Source organism: Coptis chinensis, chromosome 9 (assembly GCF_015680905.1).
Source record: "Coptis chinensis isolate HL-2020 chromosome 9, ASM1568090v1, whole genome shotgun sequence".
NCBI lineage: Eukaryota > Viridiplantae > Streptophyta > Magnoliopsida > Ranunculales > Ranunculaceae > Coptis > Coptis chinensis.
In genome coordinates, this window is record NC_141464.1 from 68869965 (window position 1) to 68897684 (window position 27720).

A 27720-nucleotide genomic window follows, 5' to 3' on the forward strand; every position below is an offset into this window, starting at 1 on the left:
GAAAGGGAAATGAGATAAAAGAGATAACTCTAATTTAATTGGGCTTGAAACAAGCAAAGGGAGCAAGTTTGCATTGCTTTATTTTTCTTTTTCGATCTCTTGAATTTACTTTATGGTTTGGCTTAGTGTTGGTCAAATTATTCATAGTTTGTGTAAATGGATTCAAACTTGCCCTTCAAAAAAAAAAAAAAAATGGTTTCAAAGTTCGGTTTGCTTATTCCAATCTAAATGAAATTGCAAATCAAGAGTCGATTCTTATTGTGAATATCTCGTCAAATTTTTTTGGTAAGAATCAAACTATAATAGTATGATATTCCTTACCTTAGTGACCATTAATGGCTGTGGAGTACAAGATAATTAATGATAAGACAAAGAAGTGGGAGTGATTATTTGTTTATGATATAAATTTTGGTAGAGGAAGAGAGAGAGAAAGTGGGAGTTTGGCTATTTTTTAGTGGAGAGAGAGAATATGAGAGAGAAAATAAGAGAGGGAGAATAGGGGAAATCACGTGTTATTTTTAGGTCCTGATTTTATTTTGTGCGGACTGGTCCTGACTAGAGCATTTCTATATGTGGGGAGGGATAGAGGCATATTCATTATGCGCACATTATAGACACACTTTTGACATATAAATGAATTAAGGCCTAGTTTTTTGTAGAGATGATCTCCCTACCATGAAGATCATTCTCACAAAAATTCATAATGTTTGGATATGTTTAACTATGTAAAAATTAGTGTTCATTTGTGTTCATTTTTAAACTTTTCATCTAACGGTCTAAAAGTTTTGTGAGCATGTTCTAATGTTAGACTTTTTTGAATGAGCTGAATTTTTGTGAGCATGTTCTCCATGGTAGGGAGATCATATTTATAAAAAAAATCAGCCCTTAATTCAACTTTTAAGTCCATGATTTTGCTTAGATTAATTTACAATGTGGCTATAATGTGCACACGGTAAAACCTTTGGGTGATGATACCAGAGGTCTGGGACTCGAACCCCACCAGCATCAAAGAGTTACTGATCTCATTTAAAACAGGCTTACCAATCAAAATAATAATAATAATAATGTGCGCACAAGAATGTGCCTCTATCCCTCCCCCTATATGTGTGTGTGTGTGTGTGAAGGTGGCAAGGAAAATTTGAAGATATTGATTTTAGTATTAGAACCTAAGAACGAATTTCATCGCTTAACCAATGATTTTGACAGTTCCGAGTGATAAATATGTCATAGTTTCGAGTGATAAATATGTCATTCTATAAGACTAAGCCCTATAAAATCATAATGGATTAGTACCGTATCATTGAACATAAGCTACCCACAAGGTTTCAGTTTAGGATCCCAAGTGTTTTTAGCATTAATCTAATAACGAAAAACCAAGTGCCTCAGGAAGCATGTCGATCTACTTTCGAGATGTGAGCCTGGATAGGGCTAGCGTCGAGCATTGGACAATACAATTCCATTATCGATGACAGAGGGCGTCCGACGGTTGTTGCATGCTCCATTAGTAGAAAACAAATAAAAACTATTATTAATTGTAAGTTCCTTGGGGGAATCGAATTTGTGCTCGCTGCTTATGTTGGATCGTTTGAACTTTGGAGGCAGTAGCTTGAAGAGGTATGATCTATAAGAGTTGCACGTTCGCCTTGCCGGACGAATTGTTGTCATACAGGAAAATGTTTGCTCATTATTTTCTTCGATTAGTTAATATGCTTTTGAGTATATGAAAATTTGATTTTCTATTTATAAACCAACCTTGGTTATAGTACAGGTGTAGTTTTTCGATCTATTGTGTTTTTATCAATTTTGTTGTGTTGCACACCATCAGGTTTTGCTCAAGGATGGGAGAGAACAATGATGGGAATCTAAATGTGTTGGCAACAGTGAGGCCTTATTTGCCCACTTATTAATTTGCACATTTTGCAACCGTACATTTTATTTCCTTAAATCACAAATTGAGTTTTTATAAGTCCCCCACCTACCTAATTTACGTCTTTCGGGATTTAAATATCGATAGTGTTGTTCTAACGTACTCGAATTTCATGGGTACCTAATTTAGTTTTGCATGCGTGTCTAATACAATTTGGGACTTGCCCATTCTTAAACTACTTTTGAATGTTAAATGGTTAGAGATTACCCAATCATTTTATTTGAAAAAGTTGTGTGGTGTGATTCTCCAAATAGTTAATGTTTGTTGTTTCACGCAGTCCTTTCGAATCTTCATTTCAAGAGTTACTATAATATCTATGTCCCAGTCTCCGTCTTTGTAGATTGTACTACTATCATAATTTTGTTTACATGACAATGACATGCATAGTTCATTTATACTCCTACTTATTATTTCGTTACATTAAATTCTACACTATTAGTATAAATCAATACTGTGACACATACATTTTCCCATTTGTATCTTCTTTTTTAATAGTTATTCGTTTCAAATATAGATTGATCAAATTGATAGTTCCCTTATGACAGGCATGATTTGTTTTTCTTTATTTCAGTTTTCTGCTAAACTTGAGAATGTTTGTATATTTGTCCCTGTCTTGAGAAGTCAATATTGTTTCTCTATTCCCACGTCAAAAACTGTAAGGCTACCACCTTCTTCACCAAAGGCTACCTGCTATGTTAATCAAGTCCATATACGTTGAAAGAGATTTATGATATTTTTTTTAAAAATTGTGTAGTTGCTTGATGCAGCTTGGTGCTTGACAGACACATCGGCTGGAGAGTTAAAGCAAACAAAAGCTTTACTTCCTGCACATCACCTAAGCTTATTGCACATCTAGGAGGTTGGTGGTTGCTTTTAGATTCTCTTTGAAAATTGTATGTTGTTTTTTATAGTTTTAAGTGCAAAGTTATTATTTCCTTTAATTGCTTTTGTTTTTGTGTCTTTGGTGATAACAAACCAGTAGCTACCTGCTTCTTCTAGCCTTGAGCCCAGTCTTTAAGACCTTGAAAAGTTTAGGGTCATTGATTGGTAGAGAAAAAAAAAAGAAATGCCAGAACATATTTATTGCTCTATTAGCTAACCCATATGAAGGGTTGCATTCAACTGGTGAAATTCGATGTCCAATCAAAGAGTCTAAAGTCATCTAATTAGGATTGCCATATGTTCTATTTGTTGTACTTGGTGAGTTGATGAGAAACTGAATGTATCCTACCACATGGTTGTTGTTGCAAGTAACATGTGGTGCACAATACTTTTTTTGGAAAAAAAATAAAAAGATCAGTTGTATCATGAAAATTTGATGGAGTCATTCTTCAAATCTATCATCTGTTTTATTTTTTAGCATGCTCTTTGTTATTATTCGTTGTTGTAAGTTGTGATTAAATATTGAAATGGTAATATATTGCAAAAAACATATATTTTGCATGAAATTGGAGATTTTTATATTTTTAGCAAGTTGTCAGTTGAAATTAAGACACCAAGGATGAGTCTCGAAAAATAAGTAAGTGTCACATTTGGTTTTTCCATTGTTACTGAGGGGGTATCGCACAAGAGATGACGATAAGGGATGTGGATTAATAGCCACGGCTTTGGCTACTAATTGGGTTATTATCATCTCAACTAAAAGAGTCGAGTACTGGCCCATCAGTTTGGCACTCTCAAAAGGATCTTAGAAAATATGAAGAAACTCAAGTGACTAGGACAAACTTAAACTCTTACATGTTTCGTTTATCGGTGAATTCTTATTATGCAAAAGCTACTATTCAATTAGTTTTATGGAATTTTCTAAGTGCTTCGTCAAAGGTGAGTATCTTAATTCTGTTATTTTAGATGCATATATATGATATCAACAATGTAACGTGTGTGTATATATATTTATATGTTGCACATAAGCTTAATGATTATGAACAATTCTTTATCCTTTTTTTTTATGCAAGAACAATTCTTTTGGTATTCTCGAGCATAATTTGGCTATAAATTTCTATTAGTTTTATTCATACCATTTTTTTTTGTTTTCCCTCTTAACAACTCATTTGTACTTCATCTCTCTATATTGAATTGTTTGCACAGAGGTGCCTTTGCTCTTCTTTCTCAAGCTTTTTAATTTTACCATTTGCAGTACACGACAATACCACATTGCTGAATAACTTAAAAGCAAGGCCCAAAATATCGATATCGATCAATATATCGGTGTACCCAAAAACCGATATATATCGGATATATCCATTTTTTTGGTGACAATTCCAAACTATTTAAAATATCAGAAATATCATATATATCGGACATATAATATCGGAAATATATTAGAAATATCGGATTTATATTAAAAAATAGTAAAAAAGTCAACCGATATATATCGTAAATATCGATTATATCGGCGATATAAAGTTTTATATCGGATCGGAAATTCCGATATATATCGGAAAAAAAGGGTTCTATATTCGATGGATATATATCAGAAATATCGATGTCGGTGTACCAAAATACCGATATATATCAGCAATATATAGGATATATCGGCGATATTTTGGTCCATGCTTAAAAGTACTCAAATTAAATTTCGCAAGTCAAATTTACAAGCCTTAAATTAACAGGCCCAACCATAGGTCGCGCAGAACAGCTAGTATTCGGAAACAAGACATTTAGAGGAAAATATAGGAACTAGTGAGTAGCCTGTGCTATTATTATTAATTTTTTTGCTAGGTAGACTGAGCTAAAAAGCTAGTGCCATACAATGAAAAAAAAAACTAATAAATTACTTGATACAAGTCGAACTCCTTGAGTTTGTAAGGTTGTTTACAAATAGAGCTTACACTGTAACATTCTAATCATGGATTTGCTGAAAATCGAATGGGTTGCGGTGAAACTAATTTGGAATCATTTGGACGAATAGTCTGAATGATACATTGCAGATCGTAGACACCTCTACCAAATGCAGTTCTTTTTACATCCAGGCAAGTCAGGCGCCACAACTGAGAATGAGTCATTCGAGCACACAAACAATGCATAATTACCCAGACTTCCGACATCGACCCACATTATACTGAGAACGTAGCATAAGTTAAGATGGCATGGGAAAATTGCATTGTACATTGAAATGGCACTATGGAAGTACATTTTCTTTTCTACAACTTAGGACTAGAATTCTTGATCAGGGTTCAGGCGTTCCCCCAAGAAGTTGAAGCCAAAGCGGCTAAGCCTCAGCTGTTTGTGCACCTTAGTCTACCACCAGGGTACAGGCTTGTTGATTGAGAAACAAAGATTTCAGTACACACCTATCAGGTACACACTGAAGAATGGTTTCACTGAAGAAAATAACTTATCACCTCAGTACACACTTCTCAGGGCCACTGAAGAAAATAACTTGTTATTATGAATACAGCACGAGAAGACTTCATAAGAATTTTTAGCTAACGATATAACACTTGCATCAATCAGGTATGAGTTTACTGAAAACCGATGGCGCGCGGACAGATTAGTTTGGAGTCACTTGGACAAATTGTCTGATATAATTGATATTACCATTTTCCAAATTGAAGATACCTTTATCCTTGTCTGTGAAAAAGTAAATGCAATACCCTCCATATCCAGAAAAATCAGACACGACAACAGAGAATGAGTTATTCAGGCCAATGAACAAAGCACAATTATCTAGATTTTCCACCTCCACCGTACCCACTTCAGTTCGTGACAATCAAATTTGAGAACCTTGAAGCATTGGGTTATACCAAACTTGTTCGAAATCCGTACAACCCTCAATAGGTTGGAAGAAGTTGCGACCAGGTACATGCTATCCCTTGTAAAATTATAGCTGTGGGATGGAAGTAGTGAAATAGTATGTGGAGAAGAGCCGTCTAGGGACTCAAGGCCCTTCACTAATTCAACCTGTCCACCAAACCTCACACAATAACACTCTCCATTGTAAAATGTGAGACCAATATACTGAATTACTGATATTTTGTTTCAATACTCTCCTAGTAAAGTATAACTCATAGCAAACATGGTGCCGGCCAAGCAGATTAGGGATGCTAATGATCAGGGAAAAAGGGAATATCAAACGTACAGTCTGTGTCTTATTCCGTGGTATTGGTATTTACGGGGTCAGTAACTCAGTATAGAGGAAACCTCTTCCCACAGAAAATTTATGGTGAAATATGTTGAAGTTTATTTTGAGTGGTGGGAGGTCCAAGACATTCCTAGTGAAGGGATGAAGCAGGTACATCTCCTCATTCAATTCCAGGTAATTAGCTTTCCTAAAGAAACACCACAGATTCAATGTACTGAAAAAACTAAGGTATCCATCGCGATAAGAGCTTTCTTCTCTCCGGTTTTCCTAAGAAGGTTCATCAAATATACGAATAAATGGGAAATGGTGCGAGTGAAATTCTTGTTTGGTGAGGAAGTGCTCAACTTATCAACCTTGGTAAACAGCGCCTCCTAGGGGCACTATGAGCTACATTTGTTATCCACTTGTGCCTGAATGCCTGTTCGTTATAGTCAAATTTGTGGAAGCACTGTAAAGTTGAAACGGGTCAAAAGCGCAAATTTTATATCATGACGCAAAGACTGAAAGCCCCATTGAACAGTACATGTGTGAAGGAGCGTTAACTGGCTCCTGCTGAAAAGTACAACTCCAATTCGGAATCAAGTCCCAAACTCCCGCACAAACGGAAAATTATCAAATTTTTGTAGCACTCTTTATTCTTTTAAGGCTTTCTTTTTCATTGAGCAAACTGATTATCAGAGTTGCGGGAAATAGCACATTAAAAACTGTTCTTTATTTACAGGACAGTTATCCATTTTTAAGTAAATTCCTACCATCTGAAACGGCAATGAGAAGACATTTAGCATTGGTTACACCTATAGTCCAACAAGTACAAATTCAATTTTCAATAACTTCATAGTTATATATAAATTAAGAAATACCCATAAAGCTTAGAAACACATCCAAGATTTACAACAATGATAACTCAATTTTTTAAATCCAAGATGTACTAAAATTATAAATTAAACCCAAAACAAGACAAACTTTATCCCTTGTTCAATAGCATGTTTGTGGCGTTTCCAGGATAACATGGCACGGTTAAATAAGCCAAGAATCAGGATAACCACGTAAAATTAACTATTGCGTCCAAGCCATTATACCAAGAGAAACTATATCATCCCCTTGAATTGGTAAAGGACGCTTTTCAATTCAGACCTATATAGATGTAAAATAAACAAAAACAAAATAATTTGATAAAATGAATATTAGAATTTTATTAGGGTGCTCAGACAGCCAAGGGTGATCTTCAACTTCTGAGTTAAACCCAGATCGGAAACTCTAGTCCTAATATAGACCTCATCACCGCACCCCAAAACACATTCTCTATAATTCTCTATAAAAAATTATGGAAAATAACAAAAAAAAAAATTATAAAAAGATCTTAAAAATATATTAATTAAGATAATGAAAACAAGAAGCTTTCAGAGAATAAGGCCGAAAGGAGGAAAAAGGAGAAGCACGTAGAAAGAAAAGTGGAGGACAGTTGCTTTTATAGAAGACATTTGGAAATTAGGGTTTATAGAATCAACGGTGGAAGTCGAGAGCATACTTTTGTTTTGAGATAATCCAAGCCGTTCAATCTTAACTTTGATCAGTTAACCTAATGGCCCAACTCAAACTTTTGTTCGGCCCAACGTTAAGATATAATCATACAAAACATCCCAGGCTTAGCACCACGTACAACAATCCAGCCCATATACTGCATTGACCTTGACCCAAAATTCCATCCTCACTTTTCAGTGCAACAATAATCGTTGCCTGAAAGTTGTTTACCAAGCGTCATCGTCACTTTCAGTGTAACAACCGTGCCGAATTGAAAGTTCAGTGCAACGGTATCAATGTGCATTCTGGATAATTAGCGATACGAGAACAGAGAGAAAGGAGTAGGGCTTGAATGACCTCAGACAAAATTTAGGGGAGAAGGGGGTAGAGAATGCAGAAAAGTAATAAACCATGTTTTTGGGATGGCTTATTAAACACTTGAGACTTCATCCTCCTACATGTACATGATACTAGCTGCTTGCTGCCAGTGTAACAAATTGAAAATTGGACGACACAGAAAGAAATAGGAATACTTGGTCATCTTGCATCTTATTACTAGTTCTTTCTCTCTGTTTCCTTAAAATTAACACACGCCACAAAAAGAAATGAAAACGTCATAGTATACATAAATTATTTGAAGATACTTACGGTCGATACAATCTATGGAAAAAACTCGGAAGGTTCACATAAAATAAGGTGTACTTTAAGATTCATCAAACAAGCAAAGTGATAGATAAAGAGTTAAAAAAATGTAGCTCAAGGGTTACAATTGCAAGTTTTTCCCATGTAAATGGTAGATTTTTGATGTTTTGGGGTGAACGACCTGATGTTCTGTTTGTAAAGGAATGACTGCACTCTTCTTAGGACAAGAGTTGCCTACGTATCAAGTTTTTAGGGGTAAACTTAAATCAAGCCTTACGTAGTTTATTTCTCTCTACTTATAGATATTTGAGCTGACCTTCCATATTTGCTCCAGGCCGTTTGTCAAGTGTAGATCCACATTGTGTGCTATCTTGATGATTCGTCATTACTCCTGATGTTATAAAGTTAATGTCTCATTGATTGGTGTGTTGACTGAGCTCCAGGATTGCGCTGAATGATTTGCTTCCATATATGGCTGTAACTGAGATTTTGGACGACCTGAGTCTGGATCGTTACAACATACTGACAATGTGGTACGAGCTGATGCAGATACGACTTGGGTTGTGGACACGTGTGCTGTAGTGATATGAAATGTAGAATGGAAGGTACTTACAGTAACAAATCACGAATTCAAATTCCATCTTAAACCTAATGCAAAAGCAAAACAAACCCTCCCAACACATATGTAAAGTTGCTAATTGGCACGGCCCCTGATAATAGCTTCACCCCCTTGTTCTTCTTACGCCTGAGTGTCTGACCATGGTACCCGGATCATTAACCGTGACATTACCTCTAAGTATAAGCCTACATCGCTTCAACATATCAGCGCCTTTTTTATATCTCACAGTTGTATTCAAGTCCACCTGGAACATCATTAACCCATCAAAAACCTCCCATCTTGCGGTTTCCCAAGGTACTCCTACAGTTCCAACCATCTTGTTGGAAATAATTATGGATAAACGCCCACCAAGATAAGGATAAACCACTGGGATAAGGATAACACCAGGTATTGGGATGAGTGTAGGACTCTATCCTAGCCAATATTAGATGAGTATAGGACTCTATCCTTAGCCGATTTTGGATAAGTATGGGACTCTATCCGGCCTATCCAATTTTGAGGAGGTAGGAGAGCTCTATAAATAGACCCCCCAGCCCTCACATATTGATTATCCCAACAACAAGAAAAGCTCCCTCTCTTTTAATGGTGGCCTCCAACGTTTTCTAAAGAAGAAGCTAGTTTTTTGTGGAGATTCCATAGGTGGTAACCTCCATTGCTAGCCATTGTCAGTTCTTAGTTCTTGGTTCGTGAACAAAGGTTGCTTCCCATTCGTGGTTGGAACTTGACTCTAGCTAAGTTGAGAATAAGAAGATCTTGAGTGTGCCAAGAACATCATCTTCTCCGGTAGATCAAAGCTTGGAACTTCGAATTGAAAGCTGTGACCAAGGTACGATCTTCAGTTTCTGCTGCGCTATTTTATGCATGTGGTATAGCGTAATTGTATATATCGTAGGAATCATACATGAGATATCGGTAAAAACCCTAGATTGGTATCAGAGCCAGGTTTTCCATAGTGTGCATGCTTTTGTTTGTAGTTTTGATCTTGTGATCTACATTTTTTTGGAAAATTGTTTTTTTCAAAATCTTTTAATTAATTTTTAAATAATTAGGTTGTTTAAAATTAATTAGAAATTGCTTAAATATTTTTTTGCAAAATAAATTATTTATGGGAAATAATTTGGCTATTTTAGTGGAAATTTTTTTTTTAGGAAAATTTTTTCCTTAAAATTTTTTATTTTTCCACAATTAAAAAATTGACATTAGGATGTTTATTTTTACCATGCAGTAATTATTTTAATTTGGATTTTTACTATTGCATGTAAATAAAATTGTATGTTTTCTATCAACGGTCATATGAAAACTAAGGCACAATGCCTAAGTCGCATAGACCCGAGACTTGTAGGAAAACTAAACTAGATCTTGGGAGACGGGCTTCCAAGAAACGCATGACTACAAAGCAATACAGGAGAGCTTTGAAGCGTACTATCTTGAAATCTGATAGGATAGCCACCATCACCAGAATATACACCAAAGATCCCCAGTCCTATTCAGGATAGGAATGAGGCTCGACCACTTAAATCTCTCCTACATCAGTTATGGGACGATGCTAAGGAACCAAATCTATATGATGTGTCATCAGGGTTTATTTTCCCACCTCACAGGGAAACAGAGGAAGTGGCTAGTATTTTTCAAATAGCTGATAGTGACTGTGAGGATGAGGATGACCCTCCTAGGCACCCAGGACGTTTCTATGTTCATGGTTGACTGACTCTTTTTAGTTCCACATTGTTTTTGAAAGATAGAAAACTTCTTTTTTGTAGAAACAATTTTATTAAATGGAAATTTAAGTAGTAGATTGTTTGCATATTCTATGTTATTGATAGTCAAATGCATTGATTTTATTTAATGGCTAGAATCATGCTAGTAGATTATCATGATCATCTCATATGTGAAAATGTGGATTACTTAGATTTATTTTAAGAGATGATTCTTATTCGTAGTATCTTATTTTTGGAATTCAAATTTGATAGAATGGCACCCGATGGAAAATCCCAGTTACCATGCTACCTGAAAAGGACTTGTTAAACTATAAGAATTACGAACTTTGGTCTAGGAAAGTTAGGCTAATTCTGGCAGATAGGAAGGTCATTAACGTAATAACTGAAACAAGAGCGTAATCCCATGAAGGAATAACACAAGCTGCTTATACTGCTGCACTTAGGAAGTACAATGAGTATACAAGTAGAGACAATGTGGCCCGAATTGCCATACTTGGCACCATGAGGAATGACTTCATGATGCGGTATGATGGCCTTGGATTGGCTACAGAGCTATGGGAAGCAGTAAAGGCAGATCTTGGGGGAACGACTACTGCACAGCTAAGGAGGCTACAAATGAACTTTGACAAATTTATCAAGATGCCCCATACCTCTATGACACAACATTGCACGGTGATGAGGAACATGGTTGCTGAGTTAGCCCAAGAAGGATATGTCCTGTTAAATGAACATCAAATTCAAGATGTCATTAGGTCTTTACCTAAAACTTGGGAACAATTTCATCTTATCTTGATGCATGACGACAGTATCACAAACTTTGCACAGGTGCAAAGGAAATGTGAGCTTGAGGAACAAAGGCTTCTCAATGAAAAGCAAGTTGTTCAAATTGAAGCAAATGTTGTCAACTCCAAAAAGAGGAAGGCTCCTTGGAACAAGAAAAGTGTAAAAGGGAAAGGCAAGGAAAAGGCCAAGCCTGACCCACAGCAAAAGAAACCTAGGAAGTCGATAGACATGACTAGTGTTGAATGCTTCCACTGTCATCAGATAGGACACTATGCTAGGGCATGTCCTTCTCCTGAGGTAAGTTTTACTTTAAAATCTTGTCAATGTGATAAGAAATCTTGTCCGCTTTTGTCGATTCATCACAATATTGGATTGTAGATTCAGCAGTGACAGACCACATAAGCCGGGATAGGTCCCTGTTTGAAGATTTCCAGAAACTTCCACAAGGAACTCGAAGAGTCCACATGGGAAACCAAAGTGTAGTTGATGTTTTGGGCACAGGCACTTGTAGGTTGGATTTTGCGAGTGGGAGATCCATCCTTATTGAAGAAGTACTCTTTGTACCCTCGATTAGGAGAAATCTTTTATCAGTTTTGAAATTACTTCAAGAATCCTATGTGTTTAATTTTTTTCCAGAACTCGCTTGAGATATCTTTAAATAACAGTTTGATACGTCATGCTTATTTAATGAGTTCTTTTATGACATTACACTTAGCACAAACTGAAGTTTTTATGTCTAAAATGGTTGGTTGCCAATTGTGGCATGCTAGACTAGGACATATTGGACACAGTAGGATAGAACGCTTAGCAAGGGGAGGGTTGTTAGGTAACTTAACCTCTGTTAAAATGGAAACCTCGTGAAAGTTGTCTTCTTTGGAAAGGCCACCAAGAAACCTTTTGGGAAAGCCCAAAGGGCAACTTATCCTTTACAACTTATTCACTCAGACATCTGTGGACCAATGAATGTAACAGCAAGGCATGGGGCTTTGCATTTCATTACCTTCACAGATTACTATACACGTTATGGGACCGTGTACTTGATGTCTCACAAATCAGACGCCTTGGACTGTTTTAAAAAGTACAAGAACCTTGTTGAGAATCAACTTGATATGACAATAAAGGCCTTAAGAACTGACCGCGGACGTGAGTATCTTTCTGATGAGTTTAAGGAACTCTGTGAAAATAAGGGTATAGCTAGACAGCTAACTATTCCTTATACCCCCGGTGAGAATGGTGTCTCTCGAGAAGGAATAGAACCTATTTGGACATGGTTAGGTTTATGATGGCTCAGGCTAACTTGCCCATCTCATTTTGGGGTGATGCATTGTTAACGGTTGCGCACATACTTAACCTAGTTCCTTCAAAATCTGTTGACAAAACACCCTATGAACTATGGACTGGTAGACAACCCGTTTTGAACTACTTTAGACCATGGGGGTGTGCAGCCTTTGTCACTTCTCAAAATCGAGAATTTGGAAAGTTGAGTGCTCCTGGAAAGAAGTGTGTCTTTATAAGATACAGTGAGACTTCTAAGGGGTATGTCTTCCTAGGGGAGGATACTCAAGGGCATGTCACAGAAATAGAAGCACGTAACATCAGATTCTTAGAGGATCAATACCCAATGAGGGGTGAGGTTGATAAGGATCTACAACTTTACGAAGTTGACAACCTTATAACTGCTGATGAACAAGGCGAAGATGAAACTTTCATCAACTCTGATTCCAGTGACAATGGCATTGGTCAACTGATTGATCAATCCTAACCTCGTAAGAGTGTTAGAGGCCATATCCCCAAACGTCGGTTTGAGATTGAAGGGGAGATAAATATGACCAATGCACTTACAGAAATATCTGATGAACCTAAAACGTTCAAGAAGGCTATTTCTAGGTCTAATACAAGTAAGTGGATGGAAGCTATGAAGAAAGAATTGGAGTCGATGAAGAAAAACAAAGTATGGGACTTAGTTGATCTACCTCCAAACAGGAGATCTATTGGGAACAGGTGGGTTCTCAAGATCAAGAAAAATGCGAAAGGGAACATAGACAAATTCAAAGCCAGGCTTGTTGGAAAAGGTTACACCCAAAAAGAAGGAATAGACTATGAGGACACCTTCTCACCAGTAGTGAGATTTGCCTCCATCCGTCTCCTCTTGTCAATGGTTGCCCACTTAGATTTAGAGCTTTACCAGATGAATGTCAAAACTGCTTTTCTCAATGGAGAATTGCAAAAGGAAATCTATATGGATCAACCCACTGGTTTTTCAATCAAGGGTCAGGAACACAAAGTGTGTAAACTGAACAGATCCATATATGGTTTAAAACAGGCCTCTAGATAGTGGAATATGAGATTCCATGAAGCTATGCTTTAAGACAAATTCGAAATGGTAAATGAGGACCATTGCGTATATGTCAAGATATCTAAAAATGGTTTTGTGATTCTATCTCTATATGTGGATGACATTTTGTTAGCAGGTAACAACAAGGCATTGATAAATTCCACTAAGGAGTGGTTGTCATTAAACTTCAAAATGAAGGACATGGGTGAAGCTAGTTATGTCTTAGGAGTTAAAATAACTCGGGATCGGCCCAAACGCTTGTTGTCTTTGTCTTAGGAGACATATATCAAGAAGGTTTTGGAAAGATTCAACATGACTGATTGCAAGCAAGTGGATCTCCCAGTAAGTCTAGGAGAGTCTTTGAGTTCTAAAATGTCTCCCAAGAATCCTACTGAAATTCAGGCTATGAAAAATGTACCATACTCAAGCGCAGTCGGAAGCCTTATGTATGCAATGTTGTGTACAAGGCCAGACATCTGCTATGCAGTTGGGTTAGTATCAAGGTTCCAAACAAATCCTAGGGTCGCATACTAGAAGGCTGTCAAGAAGATAATGAGGTATCTCAAAGGCACCGTAGACTAGTCACTTGTCTACCAAGGGAAATATCTTAAGCTGATTAGGTACTCTGATGCCGACTAGGCTGGAGACCTTGATGAGAGGAAGTCAACTTTAGGATATACCTACATAATGAATGGAGGTGCTATATCTGGAGCAGCAAGAAGCAAACTTCCATAGCACTTTCAACTATGGAAGCCGAGTATATCAGATCTTTGCTTTGCCACTACGAGAGGCTGTGTGGCTCAGACGATTCATCAAACACTTGTCAGTGTTCTCAAGACCTGCTGAACCAGTTCACATCTGGACTGACAGCATGGCTGCTCTTGCATATGCTAAAGATCCAAAGTACCATGGAAGAACCAAGCATATAGAGTTAAAATACCACTATGTACGACAAATGATACTGAAGAAGAAAGTGGTTCTACAACATATATCCACTGATCAGATGGTTGCGGATCCACTGACCAAACCTATTCCAAAGGAACTCTTCCTTGCACGTGTAAAAATGCTTGGGTTAAAGAGGATGTGATTATGCTAAGAACACTTTGATGGTTTAATAAATAAATGTGCATTCTTTCCAGATCGATTGCATTCTCATTATACTGTTTATCATCTCATATGTATGTTAGTAGGGTTGACTGGTTCACTCACATGAACAATCACTTCCATTTTAAACAGTGGGAGTTTAGCTTGACAAGTCACTAAACCTTATGGGAAGGGTGGACCTAGTGCCGAGTCATGCCCCTTCTTATAATTGGATCAGAAGAAACATGCTTCATAGGGAAGATTCTGTCTAAACTCACAAACGGTTGTTGCCAAGTGGGAGCAAAGTATCCTTGGTATTGTCATTAGGGATGACAACACTTGCATGGTATGAGTGGACATACAGATATCTATTGTTGAGTAAACAAATTAGATACTCTTGCCATGACATGTTTTCACACAACATGTGTATAGTTGACCACCTGAGAGCAAGAAAATAAATATCCCTAAAAAAATTCTTGCTATGTGAGCTCTATTGATATGTTTTTTGTTTAAGACATATCGAATGGTACCCTCCTTAAACTTTTGACCTTGTCAAGAAAATAAGAGGACAACTCGTAACTTTGGTTTGCTCCCCACAAGCTCTTACTAAAAGGCTGACTAGATGCATATTGGGAAGTTGGTAGAACTCTGACGACAATGACTTGCGTGCAAATGGTAAAAGAACTGAAGGTTTATCACACAATCGCTGGGATTCTACCTGGCCAGGACAATTGATGATAATTGTGAATCATGTGATACGTTTTTGACTTTATGGTGTGGACTCATAGGGATGAGTGCTATTTGTCAAAGTGATGAAACAAACAGATCTTGGGGTATACACAAACTCTCCGGATATTAGGTTTCCGAATTCGTCTTCTTTAAGATTACTTTCATGGTAGATCACTGTGTCGTACTTTTCATTACGATTTGCTACTTCACAGATATCATGATACGTGTGCTAGGGTCACACGAATCATTTGTCGTGTGAGACACACAAATGGCTGAGCATTCTACTTAAATGCTTCTCTTAGAAACCTTCTTCACCGTTGTGGGCGAGTGGGTGATGTTGGAAATAATTATGGATAAACGCCCACCAAGATAAGGATAAACCATTGGGATAAGGATAACCACCAGGTATTGGGATGAGTGTAGGACTCTATCCTAGCCAATATTAGATGAGTATAGGACTCTATCCTTAGCCGATTTTGGATAAGTATGGGACTCTATCCTATCCAATTTTGAGGAGGTGGGAGAGCTCTATAAATAGAACCCCCACCCCTCACATATTGATCATCCCAACAACAAGAAAAGCTCTCTCTCCTTTAATGGTGGCCTCCAACATTTTCTAAAGAAGAAGCTAGTTTTTCGTGGAGATTCCATAGGTGGTAACCTCCATTGCTAGCCATTGTCAGTTCTTGGTTCTTGGTTCGTGAACAAAGGTTGCTTCCCGTTCGTGGTTGGAACTTGACTCTAGCTAAGTTGAGAAGAAGATCTTGAGTGTGCCAAGAACATCATCTTCTCCGATAGATCAAAGCTTGGAACTTCGAATTGAAAGCTATGACCAAGGTACGATCTTCTGCTTCCGCTGCGCTATTTTATGCATGTGGTATAGCGTAATTGTATATATCGTAGGAATCATGCATGAGATATCGGTAAAAACCCTAGACATCTCTTGGCGATGAGTTATCTTATCAATTCCTTGACGACAGCTAGGGATTGACACACTCCCCACTGGAACAATTGGTTTCTGGCCAAAATAAATGGTAACATTGAGGGTCGTAGTAATTAGTTCTTGGGAAACTTTTTCTTTCACGATCCCCAAGGTTGTTGAATTGAAGGACTAAGAAAACAGTGGTATTCTCCAAGTCATTAGAGGTTTTGTCGAGGGCAGGAACGTAGAAGTTTTCAATTGAGATAATAGGTGCAGAACCCACTACGCTAAGGCAGAGGAAGAAAGTGATAGTGTACCCTAAGCACTGTAGGCAGCAAGAATTTGAAGTTACCATAAATGGATTATACGATCTCACACAAGATGAAACTTTGAAACCTTGTTGAAGAGAATAACGATCTTATGTGGTTGCATCATCTACCTGCATCTATATACAGAGATAGGATGGTTTCTAGTAACGTTGGTTCTTCAAATCAAATTAGGATTCATAGTTGTTATCAAATAAAGTACAATTTTTGTGTGCTAAAATAATAGGAAGGGTTAGCAACGAAAACGGTAATCACGATTTGTTAGAAAATTTATATATGTATAGTTATGATTGTTGAGCAAGTTTTAAAAAGAACCGATGCGTATGCACGAGTCTATTTTCTATCTATATATACTAGTTAATGGGCACGTGTGTTGCACATGTTACAAAGATAATTATTTGGAAAAAGAGTGGGGATGGCATGTTATTTGCTAACTCATTAGTCATTTACACTCAAGAAAATTTTGAGCATAAGCACTGCTTTAGAAAATACAAATAAAGATTTGCATTTACATTGAAATCCAGTATGCTTAAGCAAGTTCTGAATGACATTCTTACAAATAAACTACTGTTTAATGCTTAATATATTTAGATACAAAAATGAAATTGGCATAGCCCTGCAGAAAAAAAAAACTTCACATTGGCGTTCTCACAAAGATGCTGCTAGCATTTGAGACTCTCATAGACGTCGGATGTGACCCATATGGACCTGTCGATGAATTTTGTTACCTGACTGAAACAGGGGAATTTTAGGTTCATTCCTTGGGTGTTTACAAATGCCGCCTTAAGGTTATTATGTCATAGATCAACGATTCATTGTCTCCTGCTGAATGTGGCGGTTAAACTACCTTACATCATAAGAATGGAAAGCTTCGGGCATGTATGTCGTAGAAAATAAAAATCCACAGAAATGGCCAAGAATCTAAGATTACCTTAAACTATGCATAAGTCCTACTTGTAGAAGCTCATACCCCATTAAAGAAAAGTCTATTTACATGCACATATAGATGAGTTACAAAACTAATTTCTTGTTATTCTAGTGGGATATATATACGAATGTGGCTTTATTTGTTGTTTAGGTGTACTCAAATGGAGCAAATATTTACTTTATAATACTTGTGTAAACATCTAATAGAGGTGTACTCAAATGGAGCAAATATTTACTTTGTAATACTTGTGTGTAAACATCTAATAGAACCACAGTATAAAATTAGTTCATGATGGTATTACAAATCTATAGCAATAAATATTAAGTCTTAATTAATATTTTGACCAAGATGGTGTTACTTGGTTGAGGGCCTTCTAATTCTAAAACAGTGGCAGTCTTCTAAACATAAGTTCTAATGCAAACTTTTGTACCTTTACAGTTTTGCATGCATTCTAAATGTAGTTAATAAATATAATTGTGGATTGCATGCAGGTCAACTCACAATAAAGTTTCAGCTATGAGTATCTAGCTAAGTTGACAAAACTATATACAACAAAATTGATAAGAATCCAAGATAAGTACCTTAATTAAATTGTGCATAAGTCCTACCTGCAGAAGGTGATAGTCCCTTAGGTAGCGAGCCTGAGAGTCACAAAACTAATCTTATTTTCCTTTTTGGTCCTTTATCTTTGTCGATTGTTGGTCAGTAATTCTTTTCTATTCATTATAAGCATTAAAACTGTAAAAATAAAAACATACTAACATGAATAGTAAACAACTTCTGTTTGGAAAGCATGTTGTGTTCGTTATACTAAATGCATAACCAGCCTGAAGTCTATAGGACATACATTTTGTATAAACCACTCTTAAACAGTAAAATATTTCTTTATGGTAATAATCATATAAATGCACGGCAGAAGAGTAATCAATGATAGAAAATGTGTTAAGGTGCATTCAGACCTACTTACCTGAATAGGGGGTTTGTTATGTCCAAGATTGATTGGATGTTGTATGCCTTGGTTTTTGACCAAGCAAAAATCATTAATCACTACCCTTCAACCCTCTGAACTGGGACGACGACGACCACTGCAACAACACGTTTATTCGAAACTCTGGAAAACATAATTAACTTAGAAGAGATCTTTATTTGCATCAAATATTAAAGACAAAGAAACCTGTCAAATGAAGAATCAGTGTATCCAATATCCACTAATATGCTATAAGATGATAAAACCATGCCTTAGGATCAAAGATATGAAAAAAAAAAAAAAAAAAAAAAAAAAAAAAAAAACGCAACAACAACAACAACAATTTTCTTTTCATGTGGCCCATTGGAATAAAGTCCACTAAAATATGAGTAGGTTCAGTGTATTTAGAGGGTACATGAAGCTAACCATTTTTCTTTGACAATTTATGGCCTTTAAAGGTAAATGTTGCCTTCTCCGATCCGTACAATACCGTTAATCATTTTAGGTAGACCAACCTTCAAGACAGCGCAAAATTTTGAACAAAACAAACAACCAAATTGTAGTTACTCAAAAGCAAAATTATATAACAAATAACACATTGCAGTTCTTATAGAATATCGATCTATGTTGATATTTTTCATAAAAACGCAACATGATAATCATTTCTAGAGGTTTGTGTTTAGTTCATTGTTGTATGCTGGACATTTATGCAATAACAAAGGTACATTGTTTGAAAATTCATTCTACAGAGCATTTCACATTTCCAAAAGATGGACATTCATTGAATCGGACGAAATTAAAGAAATACCAAAAATATTCACTGGTCACTACAACAAAAAAGGCTTTATATAAGTCTTTTGTCACTGTTTTATTTTTCTTCCAAAACCGTGACGGAGTGGGGTCATTTTTTCCCCCCAAAGTCGTCACAAATATTTGTTCCAGACTAGCCTATCTCCACCACATAAAACAGTAACAACTGCTCAAAAACCGTCACAAAAAAAAGTATATTTTGTGCCAGTTTTGGCACAACCGTGATAAATGTTACAATTTTTTTCAAAATAATAATAATAATAATAATAAATATATATATTTGAAAACAGATATTTCATGTTGAATTAGATCTACAACAAATATACACCTAAAATATAATCCATTAAAATTCAAATAGCATTTATAAATGCTAACTCCATTGAACATTCCAGTAGCAAAAATAGACATAAGACTTAAGTAATCAATATGTACTTAATAATATTCAAATGAATAGATTAAGAAAGAATTGTGACCAAGTCACATTCACGTCAAACACTCTTGGTTAGTCTTCATCATAGTTCGAAAGACATTCTTAGAGACACGAAACAAACTACGAGCTTTGGCATCTATCCGAGGTGGAAGTTTTCTTGCTGGCTAGAAAGTTTCTTGATTTGCAAAAGTTAAAAATATAAGAAATAAAAAATAAATACTAAGGAACTAAAAGATCAAAATAAGGCTTGGGCAGCTACCACACTACAATACTAGGCCATCTTCATCGAATACCTAGCAACTATTGTTGATCCCACAAAATCTTAAAAATGCTAAAGATAAAGTGAATGACAAAAAAATAATTTATCTGGCTCCAATGATTATTCTAGTAAAGAGAACTGCAAAACAAATAAAATCCATATAACAAGTGCTTCTAAGCTTTAGAGAACAAGAAAATAGGTTTGTACAAAGTCAGATAGCAACATTTGTAACAGTTGGACAAAGGGGGATGTAATGCCCTAAAACTCAAACTTATGACACATGGCTTATCTGGAAAATTTTCGGCAAAGTCTTCTCTGTATTTTTGACATTTCATAAATATAAAATCTGTCATAACCTGAAAATTTAATAAAAATACATCCAAACTAAATATAAAATCTCATACCTCAGTTGTAAACCCAACTACTAAAAGATATACTGATTCGTAGAACCAGTTACTTAACCTTCTCGACCAATGCTAGTTAAGTCAAGTAACCAATCCTCGAATAAGAAGAAAACTATAAATATATAAACAACATCCAAAAAACCCTAATACACAACTTATACAATCACTATAAGAAAACAGGTTTTAAGCCACGGACCAAAACTGTGGCAAAAAACTTTTACCCACGAACAAAATGCGTCGCAAGACCGTGGGCTTTTTGTATGTCGGTAATGCTTATCCCACAATCATGACCGTGGCAAAAGCCACCAATAGCCACGGTCATTAACCGTCGCAAAAGCAGAGTTTCCATGGGGTATACTAACATTAGCCACAACTTTGGACCGTGGCAAAAGACCTTTTTAAATATAAAAAAATGGGCAATTAGTTTCCCTTCCACCTGCTTCTACACATTATTTCCTACTACACAACCACTAATCATCCATAATACTGAACCACAACTTGTTTTACCAACAGACAGTACTCCAAGTGCAAATACAAAACCAAAAGAGCAACATCTTTTGATGAGAAAAAATATAAGTCATTCAATTAAAAAATCATAAGTTACGGTTGACATCAAAATACAAATGACTGATATATTGAAAAAAAAATGTTACTTCCCAATCCAAAAGATAATATCACAATCGAACAGAAGAAACATCCCAATTCTGCCAAAGTTGCATGTATGTCAACAAGCTTATGGTCCGTCTTCAGGGATATGGCTTCAATTTGAATAGTGACATAGCCTAACGCTTGGCAACTACTGACCTTGGAAGCAAGGCATTCTTCATAATCAGCTGGGAAAGAAACAAAAGAAAATTATTAGAAACAAACACTTTATTTGTTCTTAGAATTTGACGTGGTCTGAACTAAAGCAACTAAGACTTGATACTATGAATTCCGTAAAAGAACTACAAAGGTAAATGTCATAAATCAATAGAATCCTTCGAGATAGAAACCAATCCTAATTGAAAAACCACGCACTATAAAATTTGAACACAACATCACCCAATTTTACCTCACTTATATATAACATAAGAACTCTTTTTTTGACATACAAAATGGAGTGTCCTTACTACCTTACTACAGAGGGTTGGACAAACATACCACCTAACCAAATACATTCTACCTGCGGTCTATACAGAAGGATGTCCAAGGACTCTTAAAACATATGTACACTACTTATCCAAACATCTGGATCATCACGGACTGTTCATACTAAGCTTCACAGGGACAGTTGGCCTATTCATCCTTTGTTACCACTTTTTCTTAACCCGATTGGTATAAACCATTCAGTGGTAGGCCCCGTATTTATGCATTTGAGATGTAGGTAGCATAGTTTATGTTAAACGCATAGCTCATTTCATAATACACATATTAGTTTGATGGTTCAAGTAGCACCTTGAGCGAGGCTTGGGACATCGACACCTGTGGTAGCAAGAATTCTTTTAATCTGCTCCTCGGCAGTGGACAGAAATGCAGCAGGGCTTGGCCAATCTGTACCGTTCATGAAGACAGCCTCAATAAAAGAATAAATGCATTTGAAAGCACATTATGAACATTGATTTCTTCTCCAGTTGGAAGCGTCCAGGATACATTGGGCACACACGACCCAAAGACCTCACATACATCCCTTAATATGCACCCGCTAGTTGTGGAACCTAGAAAAATTGAACACCCTCATAAACTGATCCAATAGATCTTCAGATGAAATTGTAGTATATTGTAACATTTTAATTAATTTCATCTCCAATTTAGTAGGATGCAATTGTAGTATATTGTAACATAAAACAACGAGCCAAGCCGAGTGCCTGCAAGACGAGTACCAATTTTTTTTTTGTTATTTTCTTCTTTGATACTTGAGTTTCTAATTCAGTTATCAAGTAAGGGGTTCTAATTCCATACAAGCTGATGACATGCTTAATGGCTGGATTAATTATAACATTGAAGGACTGATGAATAAAACTGAGCGGCATATGATTAAATTCTAACAAAGGCAGAGTTGAAAAATAAGTTGGTAAAAAATACTAATTGCCAAGGCAACACAATGCTACCAAAAACAGAAAAAGGGAATTGAACTGAAGTAAATCTCGCCACTACCTCTGATTCATATTATCTCTTATCTCTCATATTATATGAGCTCAACAATTGTAGTTTTAGTTTCTATTTGAAATCCAGTAAATGTTTTCAAATCAGATTTCGTTTTCCAAACCCTAAATACTCAAGAAATTAGGCTTATAAGAACTAGGGTTCTCGAAAAAACAAAGCTTCAACATTAATTCAATTAAACATGACAAGTGAAACCCCAATTAGCGAAAATATAAAAAAGTTGGTATTTGTAGAATTACCTTACGGAAGAACACAAAAGAGATAATTTTTTACTTTTGAATATCAAAATAAAAAGAGGTGCGTCCGTCCTCCACCCATAAATCCCAACAATTTAATAATAACTCCGATTCAACCAGTCACTGGGAGTGACAGATCTTCTTGTTGGTTTGAAGTGTTGAATACAAGCAGTTTCAAGCTATCTTTCTAAAGTTTTCTTGTGTTTTAGATAATATGTGATAAGGTGGACTTTTGCCTACGGCTTTTGACAGCATAACAAGATCTAAAACCATTCACACATGTATCCCACGGTTGAAACCGTAGCAGCAACCATGGATAAAAGTGTCGCTTAATAGTGGCTACGAGTTCCAAAATAGTGCTACGGAACTTTGAGCAGTAGTGACGGCCAACATCTGTTGGATATTTAGCTAGGGTAATTAGCCGTGGGTAAAAAGATCGGGCTTCCGTGGCAAAAAGCCCATTTTCTTGTAGTGAATGTAACTAACATACATACATCTCCACGTTACCAAAACAACCTCAACAAAACCATCTAACCCTACATATTCCAAATATACCCATAAACGAAGGATTGACAAATGCCAGATCACCGGAGTACCTAACTAATATCGACTAAACAAACTAAACAAATAAAGATATCTCTAATATGGCAATCGGGTGGATATAAACACGACTAGAAATAATGACACCCATAGCAATAAATATTTAAGTTATCGTAAAACTTACTCTCATTACGATTCCCGCACCTGCCTAATTGTAACCAAATGACATACGTAAAACATTAAACCTAAATCACTTAATTTCAATTCTTCCAAGCAAAAATACATAAGGATCCAATATTAAACATATATGAGATCACACACTAAGCAGCTCTAACATATATATATATATATATATATATATATATATATATATATATATATATATATATATATATATATATATATAAACAATGATCAAACATCATAAACAAAGAACTCTACATAGGCCTCTTATACGGACTTCGGCGTTCTAATCATAACATACTCTAATCAATAAAGAACTAAAACACTTTAACCCCCAACATGCAAATTTTGCATGGTTAGCTTAAAACCTGTTAATAACCTCTATAAGTTATTCAAGTACTCTCCTATATTTATTATGTTTCATTTAACATATCAGAAAAACCACATACAAGCACATATTCATACATATTAGTGTGTACAAGAATGTGTAAGTAACCCAATAACAAGTTGATACAACTCCTCCTACTGATTCTCATTTTCAATACAATAACAGTCACCATATATTTATATGGTAGATCAATTACTATGTAACTGCAAAGATATTATACCAAAAGGGGCACTTTTCTCAAATAAAACTGACTAGTACACTCGTATCCAATTGACTATGAGGAATCAGTTAAGGTACTATCTATTGTCCCTTATGCATTCATAAATTTATCTTTAAACAAAATTTATTTTGAAAGGCGCAAGAATATGAAATTTAGCATACAAATATGAACTGCTATACTGCAAAATTTGTCTTCGAAACAAAACAACAAGAGTTCACACTGCAGCAAAAAAACAACTTGAAGATAATAATAAAAATTAAATTTTTGGCTGATAAAACTAACCTAGCTGAAAACTTTTGTTCTCCAATTAGCAAAATCCAATAACAAACCATAAGACAAAAAGAAATGACGAAACCCACCAAACCTGAAAAAATAAAAGAGAGCACAAAAAGAGAGAGAGAGAGAGAGAGAGAGAGAGAGAGGTTACCTGATCGAAAAGAATCCTAGAACCAAACCATATCTTCTCATAATTTTTCTAGTTACCCATCCACTTAGGACACAATAATAAGGAAAGAACAAAGAAAATGAGAAAAACTTAGCTTAATGACAAACTTTAGAAAATCAATTTAAACTAGTTGAGAAAAAACTCAAAGCTATACTAGACACTAAGGGCATCACCAATGCAGGCCTTTAAAACCCAGGACCACGTCAGCATTTTGGAGGGCCACGTCAGCGTTTTGGAGGTCAATAAGGAGGACCTAAAACTCTATATCATGGGTGTTCCAACGGAGAAGATGACTGCTCCTTTATAACATGTGAAAGAAGACTGAAAAATCAAAAAGTGAAGTCACGTGCTGACTTAAGTGAAGTCATGTGCAAAGTTTTGGGCTTCAGGTTCTTTATAAACATTTGTAGAAATGAAGACAAATATCCAGGATGGTTAAATTGGAGGTCCATTTAGGCGCTGCGTTGGAAACAGTTTTTTGCTAAAGTCCGTTAAATCTGGAGATAGAGGCCCGTATCCAGGCCCCATTGGTGATGCCCTAACACATCCAGAAAAAAAAAAACTTGCGTAGCAAGCTTGTAGCCTTCTAACGTACCTGATCAATAGTGGTTAAAAACTAATTTATAATTTGATCAAAGAAAGCAAGAGAGACATGTGACCTAATGCCTTGAGTAATGTTCAAGGAAACTAATCGTGGAGTCGATTGAATGAGTTAGGGGAAGAGAGGGTGTTGCCTCCTGCATTGAAAACTATCTAGCAAACATAAATAGCCTTAAACTTTTGATCTAATAATAAGCTAATAATCTATATATTGATATCTATTATAATAAAACACAATGGCAGGACAAAGAGAGGTCGGGATCGCGTGGGGATCTGAGTTAGGTGTGCATGGGGATCTGAAGAGAGACACGTGTATGACTTATATCATTTTGAAACCGTTTCTAATTCTCAATGGCATTTAAACAGATTTATTTAATGAATTAAATGTTGTAAATTCAATGCATGCATGTATTGGTTGTACATTGGATTCTTAATATTATCAATTTAATTTCATTGACCCTTATTAATTGATGAGAGAATTGACTCTTAATATTATCAATTTAATTTCATTGGCCCTTATTAATTGATGAGGGAATTCTTTTAATGCAAATTCAATGCAATGCATGCATTGGTTGTACATTGGATTCTTAATATTATCAAATTTTCAATTACTAAAAAAATAATGGACATAAATCAAATTGCTCTTCTTTCCCATTTGGCTCTTTCCTATTTATTGCATTTAAAACAAAGTTAACGACTAATTTATGAGTTTTCTTTCTCAAATATATACATTCTAAACACTGACTTCCGGATCTAATTTGAATGGGCTTGGGCTTCAACCACACTACACTCTAGCACGATAAATTAAATTGAGTGAGCTTAACGATCCAACTTCATCTCCCACTAATAGTATAGTCTAGCTCCCACCTTTCAAGCTCTCAAAGAAGCGGCATGAGTTAATTTCACAACCACTAATTTCACATCCTCATAAAAATGCCTATCCTCAGCGACTAATTTCACAGATCATCAGTAACTCCTCTCTCTCATTTGGCCTTCCAAAATAACCAATACTGACTGCTATTAAAACAACAATGATTTTTCCCTTACGTTGCTCCTCTACTCTCAGTATAAAACCTGGATCATTCGCCCTCTCACAAATCGCTAGACTCTCGCTCCAGTTTCGGCATTGTTCAAAGAGGTGCTTTTCTATTACTAATGCCTATTTCTTTACATCACCGTCCATCTTTTCTAATTGTTCATTTAACAATTCATGTTCTCTGTTTGTTTCTTGCTCTAGATTTTCGGCCTCAGCTAACCGAACTCTTACTGCCAGGATTCCAACAGGTTCTTTACATGATTCAATTTGCTTTCCCTTCAATTAGTTTTCGATTTCAGACCCTTACGTCTATTATAATAAAACACAATGGCAAGACAAAGAGAGATCGGGATCGCGTGGGGATCTGAGTTAGATTGGGACAGATATACGATCTAGAACATTTTGAAACTCCTATTCAATGCCATTTAAAAGTATTAATGACATTTATTAAGTGCTTTTAAGGATTGTATTAAAAAAGTTAATCAATTACTAAAAAAAAAATACATTTGTATTAATAGTTATATTTAAATTTCTACACCATTTAAGAAATTTTGAAGCGTCCATTTCCACCATAATACAATGGAATTTTTTTGGGTGGATGAATTGAATTGCTTTTGAAATCTAAAAGTTTTCTCTCAAACAATATATTTTGAACCCTCAATGCTCTCCATCTAATTACTATGGTGCGGGTGAGGTCAAGTTTAAAGCCCCAAAATTGTTCATCTCTCCTCCCTGCCTTTCCAAAAATGGGTGGCCAAGATTGTATTAGGATTTAGGCCTAAGATATGATGGAGGATTCAAGTGAGATGAATGGCTTGGGCTTGGGCTTGGGCTTGGGCTTGGATAAGAGTAAAACATGTATTTTAGAAAAGAAACCCCGGCCTTAATTTTAAAGACCCGCGAACTTCTTGGGCAATTAAACTCTCTTTGTCGTAACTCCCTCTCTAATCTCTATTAACTTCTTCTTTATTGACTTGAAAACCGAAAACGCCTCTAATGGAGTCTCTTAACTCTCCCACTATAAATATAAGCCTCTACACAATCACTCTCATGTTTAGTGAGATATTCCATCTGTTCTTGATTTCCAAAAAGTTACTTGCTATAACCATCTCATGAAAGGTCTTCAAAAGGTACGAATTGCGAAAGTATTCCCTAAATTTAAGTAGTTCAATATTATGGGATTTGATATAATTATTGTGATTTTGTTTTATTTTCGTCCAAATTTCAGAATTTCTTTGGTACATAGCTCCTTCTAAATTCTAATGAGTTTCAAGATAGTACATAACTATAAATGTGAAAACTGTTTTTCGATGTACACGCGTTTCCATGATTGGTCCTTTTTATATTTTTTGTTGTTCCAATTAAGTAGGAATTTCATTATTCCCTTTACCGAACAATTTCAGTTCTAATGGAGGAAAGGAGAGTTACATCGGGAAGTCC

At 35.8% G+C, this 27720-nt stretch overlaps 1 long non-coding RNA gene and 2 other non-coding genes across 5 annotated transcripts in view; all 3 read right to left on the reverse strand.

Annotated features, from left to right (window-relative positions):
* Positions 1-6992: 6992 nt before the first annotated feature.
* Positions 6993-7122, reverse strand: LOC147477631 (small nucleolar RNA snoR80). The gene has a single exon (XR_015210002.1). It is a non-coding gene; the product is annotated as a small nucleolar RNA snoR80 (small nucleolar RNA).
* Positions 7123-7207: 85 nt separating this feature from the next.
* On the reverse strand, positions 7208-7302 carry LOC147477632 (small nucleolar RNA Z157/R69/R10). The gene has a single exon (XR_015210007.1). It is a non-coding gene; the product is annotated as a small nucleolar RNA Z157/R69/R10 (small nucleolar RNA).
* A 13740-nt stretch (positions 7303-21042) lies between these two features.
* LOC147477633 (uncharacterized) overlaps positions 21043-27720 on the reverse strand; it is a 34279-nt gene continuing 27601 nt past the window's right edge. For all 3 annotated transcript variants that reach the window (XR_015209598.1, XR_015209596.1, XR_015209597.1), the window contains exons 4-6: positions 24482-24563; positions 21925-22184; positions 21043-21320 (exon numbers count right to left, since the gene is read on the reverse strand). This is a non-coding gene — a long non-coding RNA (uncharacterized LOC147477633). The remainder of the gene's footprint in view (positions 21321-21924; positions 22185-24481; positions 24564-27720) is intronic.